The sequence below is a fragment of the Alligator mississippiensis genome, chromosome 8 (assembly GCF_030867095.1).
Source record: "Alligator mississippiensis isolate rAllMis1 chromosome 8, rAllMis1, whole genome shotgun sequence".
Taxonomy (NCBI): domain Eukaryota; kingdom Metazoa; phylum Chordata; order Crocodylia; family Alligatoridae; genus Alligator; species Alligator mississippiensis.
This window is the reverse complement of record NC_081831.1, coordinates 81,465,233-81,471,926: the sequence shown is the minus strand read 5'-3', so window position 1 is coordinate 81,471,926 and position 6,694 is coordinate 81,465,233.

Below are 6,694 nucleotides of genomic sequence, written 5' to 3'. Positions count from 1 at the left end.
GGATTTAAGTGTCCGATTTTCATGCCGTGACTACAGCAAAGTGTTCTTCCTCTTCAAGTGATGAATCGGGGTTGGAGGTTGTTGAGCTCTTCCGTATCTGCGGGTTGTGGCATAGGTGTAATACGGGTGCCACGCCATCTTGCAACGCTTCTGAATGAACTGCCTCTGTCTCCCTCTCCTTTCTACTCTTGCCTGATAGCACTGGTGCTGGAGTTCACTGGGTTGGTGTTAGTCTGGTAATGTGTTCATAGCAGGCCGTCATTCCTTTACCTCGTATTTCAAGCAGCTGTGCTCTTTCCAGCTTCGTCCTTCTGGACATGAGCTGCAATGTCAAACCTCGTCCTGTACAGTAGGACAGACTCTTACTACACGGTGAGATGAGCAAACTAGCGGATGGGCAGGGGGGTTGCATCAGAAAACTGAGCTTTGCCACTGTGAACTCAGATGCTTTGTCAACAAGCTAGCAAAGGAGACGTTTTCAAACAGTTAGGCAGGGCAAAGGAAGCAGCAATAATGTGGAGGATGCGACTTCCTTCGCGTTATCTGCTGGAACCCCCCTGGCACATATGAAATGGGCATCTCTCATAACAGACACACCTAGAGATGACCAAATGACAGCCTTTGCTGTCTCCATTCTTTACACTTGCCGTCTGAAACGTCACAACCTGCCCCTCCATAAGGAATTTAGTCCTGGAGCTGCCACTGGTCTGGAGTTTTGGACCTGGGGAATTGAAATGAAATGGGTCCCTTTTCAAACGCAGCACAACATGGACCTGAAGTGAATTTGTGTTCAAGCTGTGCATCTGTTGGAAGCCTCCACCCACCCCCAGCAAAGCAACGATAACCTGGCGGGTGTTTGCTGCCTTAACCTCCAGTGAATGAGAACCCACAGCTCTCAGGGTAGCTTGTACCAGTGCTTCCCTCTCCTTGTGGTTCGAAAGGTCCCCCTCCACCCCAGCATCTTTCCTGAATCTTTTCTTCCACAAATAATGCCTTCTTGCTTTCTCCTCGTGGCCTTAAGGAACACTTCATCCCATCCCTTTGTGTATATTGGAAGACCCTCATCTATCTTTTCTTTCTTAGACTAAACACCTACTTGTTCAACTGTTCTGCATGGGCTGTGCTTTCTGAGCCTCTAGTCATTTCTGTTGCCCTCTCCTGGAGTCTCCACAGTTCATCCACATTGTTCTTAAAGTGCAGCGCTCTCAACCAGATGCAGTGCTCCAGATGAAGCTTTGCCAGATCAAGTACAGTGGAATAACTACTTCTCCGGCATTAGGTACCTGACTCCTGATAATACTCCCCAGAATGGGAGTCACTGCTTTTGTAACTGCATCAGATGTACTCAGGTGTACTTTCTGGTCAGCTGTAACACCCGATCCTTTCCCAACATGTTGCAGCCTTGCCAGTTATTCCCCGCAAGTTTGATTTTTCTTTCAAAAGAGTAGTACCTTGCACTTGTCCTTGTGTCCTTTCATCCAGCTTCTGGAACAGTTTCTCCAATGTGTTTCTCTAACGTGAACAGTTTCTGCAATGTGTGGAGGCTGCTTTGAGTTCTGATCGTGTTCTCCATAGTGCCTGCAACCTCCTCCTACTTTGTCATCCACAAATTTTATAAGCTTATTTTCTTCCATTATCCAATCTGCTAATAAAAAGAGTGAATAGGACTGGGCCCAGAAAGGAGCCCCACTAGGAACCTCCCAGGTAGATGGAGCTATTGAAAAAAATTCTTGCAAAGTGAAATCTTCTACGACCTGTCAAGAAATCATAGAAAATTCAGGCTGGAAGGGACCTCAGGAGGTCACATCCAGTCCAACCCCCTGCTCCAAGCAGGACCAGCCCCAACTGCATCATCCCAGCCAAGGTTTTGTCTAGACAGGTCTTCAAAACCTCCAAGGATGGAGACTCCACCACCTCTCTGGGCAACCTGTTCCAGTGTTTCACCATCCTCCTAGTGAGAAAGTTTCTCCTAATATCCAACCTCAACCTCCCTCGCTGCATCTTGAACCTATTGCAACTTGTTCTGCCATCCATCACAGATGCCAGGAGCAGTGAGAGGAGAGTCAGGCCCCATCCAGGTGCCCGTGGCCACAAATCACAGTGCTTGCAAAGCCAGGTGTTGTTTTTGCCTGGCGACTCAGCCAAGTTTTGCCTTCAGTCCTTTTTGCCCTGCCAAATATGGTAGCAAACACCAGGGCTCAACCTGCTGGGAGTCAGAATATATGGGAAGAGGAACAGCTGTGCCCTGTGTATACACGGAGCAGATAGGCCTGAAAGGCCATTAATCGTGATACAGAGTGTTTTGACACCGCTGCCAAAGAGCTGGCACGTCGTGAAGCTCTGTGATCGCCTTGTAATTTAAGAGGTTTCTGCTGCTCCCTCCGCCTGGGCTCCTGAGTTGGATGTAACGGAGAGGGGCTGAGCTCAGGTGCTGGGGCTGCCCTCTGCATCTGCTGGTCCGAGGATGGGAAGCACCGGGCAGGTGTTAAGCATTTACCCCCTGGTCAGATCAGTACAGACGGGGGGGCTTTGCCTTCCTCTGTAGCAGGGGCACGGCTTCTGCCGGGGGCATGTGTTAACAACCTTTTACAGAAGCAGGATATCGGCTGTCGCAGTCCCCCCGCTTTCCCTGGGGCAGGGTTGGGCGCGATGTCTCTGTTGTAGCAGGGTTGATGGTAGTTTTATGAAGAATTTAGATGCTGGATGGGTGAGTCTGGGCTGGTTTGGATGGGGATGATCCTACCTCAGGCCGGGGGTTGGACTGGATGGAGGCCCCTTCCAGCCCTGGCACAAATAAGTGGACAATGAGTATAGCACCATGCTAACACGTGTGCTGGTCATAACCTGCGTCTTGTCTGGAAGGAGGCACGCGCAGAGCTGCTGACTGTCCGTAATGACAGGGGAGAAGCTGCACAGCCCTCTGGTGCCCCAGGGTTCGGGGGGAGGAAAGGACTTGGCCCCTGGTCTTGCTGCTGGAATGACAGATAGCAAAGCCAGCAGTGCCCTGGCTCGATCCTCCCACCCAACCTGACTGGGAGGGTGATGAGATGGGCAGGGGGGCCACGTACCCGACGCCTCGGCTCTAGGCTATGATGTGACCTTTGAAGAACTTGGCGGGTGGGGTGTGATTCGTGCTTGGGTGTGCCGCTGTCTTTCCATGCCCAGGTCCCTGCAAGGCGCGAGCACGGGTGGCGGATGCACACGAGCACACTCTACTGTGCCGAGAACAGCTCCCTGGTCCAGGGTACCTGCCTAGCCCTGTGCTAGGGGGACAGAAGCACCTGTACCCGCCGGGCAACAACCAGCACGACCGCTTGGCACTTGGCAACCCAGATGAGGCTGCCGGGAGCAGCTTTACAGTCGTTTCCATACTGCAGCCTGGCGCTGGAAGCCAAGCCGCTGCCCAGCACAGCCTCCTCCTCGGTTTGAATGGAGAAAGGGAAGGAGGATCATGCCAGACCCAGGGGTTGGCAATAATGCTGGCATTCGTAGGCCTTAAGTTTGCGGAGCACTTGACCTGCTTCCCGATGCTCTCAAAGGCAAGCATCGCTGGCAGCTGAGCTACTTGCAAGCAGCTGATGGGTGCGAGAGTGGCATCCTTTCACTGCAGCTAAAATGAACTTGGGTTCATGACAGTTTGAGCTCTTTCAGAGATCGCTCTTATTTAGTTTGTCTCTGCAGGTCTGCCCTGCTTTCTGCCTGCACCGCTGCAGCCAGGAGCGAGAAGCGGGTTGGCACAGATCCTGCGCACTGCCCAGCTGAGACACGAGAGGGCAGGGCTCTCCCACCAGCAGGAGCCTGGGCTAACGCAGGGCTTGCTTCCTTCCCCTTTCTCAGCTGTTCCTGCTGCATCTCCATGAGCAGCTCTCTCCCTCACTCCCCGTTTGTTGGCTGTGCCCTACATCCAGCTCAGGAGACCCTCGGCGCTCTGCTGGGCTGCGGTGGGTGGAGGGGGCAGGCAGACTCTGCCTCCCCAATAGGCATGGCGTGGGTGTTTGCTCATCCTTGCCCCAGGGACTGCTGCCTCCCATCAGACTCTCTGTCTACTCCTGGCCAACATCTCCCTTGATCGCTCCACTGAGCACAGGCACAGGTGGGAGAGAGGTCAGGGTGGGACGGGAGGCAGGGGCCTGGGAGGGGAAAGGACTTGCCGAAGGGCCCACGACAGGAGGTGACAGAGTGAAGAGCGTAACAACTGCCACTGACTGGGTCAGACCCCAAGTCCATCTTGCCCAAGCTCCTGTGTTTTGCACAGACTGGGAGTGGAGGCTGAAAGAGAGAGCGATTGGGTCTGACCAGGGTTTTTCCGCTGGCAGCCTCCAGCATTCGAGAGAGACCCCCCCGGGCTTTCCCAACTCCCAGCCTGGAAGGGTCCTTTCAAGGCCTGTTGAAGAGCCAAGCAATGGGCCAGTGGCTACAGGGCCTGAGCCAGGCCCAGGACCCCACTCCTGCTCGACTCTGCCCCGTGTCGGACACGACAGTGAGGGCGCAGCAGCTAATAGCCTAACAAGGGAGGTTTTAATTAAATCTGTGCTTTCTAATTGTCAAGAATGAGAAGCGAAACCAGATGAAGCCCAGAGCTGCCCCAGGAGGAGGGTGGGGTGGGGAATGCACGCACAACTGGCATGGAAATCACGGGGAAGGACCTACTCTGCCCTCAAGAGCATCCTGTTCGTGTGGGTGGGGACACGCTGGGGGGTCGGTAATCCCAGCCTTGGGCCTGGCTCCTCAGCCCTTCTGCAGTGTGAACGGCTTGGTTTTGTGTCGCCTGGTGTTCGATGAGAGCTCTGATGTCAGCAGCCAGAAATCCCGTTTGACCTGCCCAACTTGCAAACGGGGGAAAGCTGATCTAATAGTCTGCTCTCTCTCTCTCTCTCTCTCTCTCTCTCTCTCTCTCTCTCTCTCTCTCTCACACACACACACACACACACACACACACACACACACACACGCACCCTCCTTCATTTTGCCTTTGGCATTACCCACTTCAGACATTAGGAGAAAAGGGATCAATGTTTTGAGTTTCCTGCTCCACTCCTCATAGAAAATGAGGGCTGGAAGGGACCTCAGGAGTCACCAACCCCCTGTTCAAAGCAGGACCAGTCCCAGCTATGTCATCCCAGCCAAGCTTTGTTGAGTTGGGTCTTCAAAACCTCCAAGGATGGAGACTCCACCACTTCTCTGTGTAACCTGTTTTGGTGCTTCACTACCCTCCTAGTGAGAAAGTTTTTCCTAATATCCAACCTCAACTTGCCTTGCTGCAGCTTGAGCCCATTGCTCCTTGTTCTGTTTGCCCCCACTGAGACCAGCCCAGCGCCATCCTCTTTGCAACCGCCCTCAGCTGCCTTTGCCGGGGCAGCGACAGGGAGGGAAGGTAACCGAGAGGTTCCAAGTCTCGTGTTGGAGAACAGAGCTCTCGCTGCAGGATTACCACCTGGCAAGGTAAGGAGGGGAAAGGCCTGAACTCATCGACGCCTCCCCTCTCTTTGGCAGCCTGGGTTGTAAATTCACCCCTGTGATGACGCCCAACACTTGTAAGAATTGTAAGAAAATTGCACTTTCCCCCCAGCTACCTCCGGCCTTGTGATGGGAGCTGCTTGGGGACTGTCTCATAGCACGTGCTGTTCTGAATTTGGAGCAGTTTTGAACCTCACAGGCCAGACTGGTGCCCTGACTGCTGGCTAGTGTTTGTCCGGAGGTGGAGCTCTCCTGCGGTTCGCTGTCTGCTTGCTCGCTCCCTCGGGCCCAGTGGAACTGGAAGAGACAAGGACTAGATCTAAAATATGAAGCTCAAACAATATCCCAGTTCCTACACCTTGTGTACCCTGCTGCAACCCACAGCCCCTCTCCCTACAGTAGGAGATTGCCACCTATGCATGGTATTCGCAGAAGCCAACAAAGGAGTCAGAAAGTGCCTGAACTCCTCATTTGGAAATGCTGGGGCGGGGGTGGCGAGCATGCCTCCTTCATATCCAGTAGCCCAGTGGTTAGAGCACTTCCCGGGGAGGGAGAAGCAATGCTTGGCTGGGCAGGCCGAGACTCCCCTTGACACGGTCGTGGCCTAGGGATGAGCGTATCCGTGCAGGAGCTAGGAGGTAAGGATCAGTGTGGTGTGTCTGTCTCTCCTTGGTGTTTCAGTCAGAAAGGTCTTGGTTCTTCCTAAAATCTTACAGCCTCTCTCAGGCTGAGAACGGTTTTGGACCCAGCAGCACAACACACAGATCCAGGGAAGGCAACAGAAGTCATCTCTGCTTTCCCTGAGTGCAGGTCACTCTGCTGTATGATCATGCAGTCCATTTATCAGAGCATCTCTTAGACACACGTATCACTGTCCAAAAACCATAAAGCAAAGCCATGGGAAAGCCTGGAAGAAAGCCAACGAGCTCTGATCCAGCATTGGGATTGCTCGAAACCAGCCCATACCACCACCAGCAACATGGTTCAAGCGCACTGCACTTGCAAGGCAGGACTGTCCGCAACAGGCAACCTTGGCTCTAGAAAGACCTGCCTCCGGTCCAGGCCAGGTCAAACCACAGCTGCAAAAGGGAGTCGGAGTTGTGCGTACTAAGAACTGCATGTGGCCTTTGGCATGTTTGCAAATGAGCAAGAGCATAATTAGGGCTTGTCGACACGAGGAAATGGAGCAGCATCATTTTCTCGTATCATTCTACCTGCCTGGTCCATGTGACTTCCA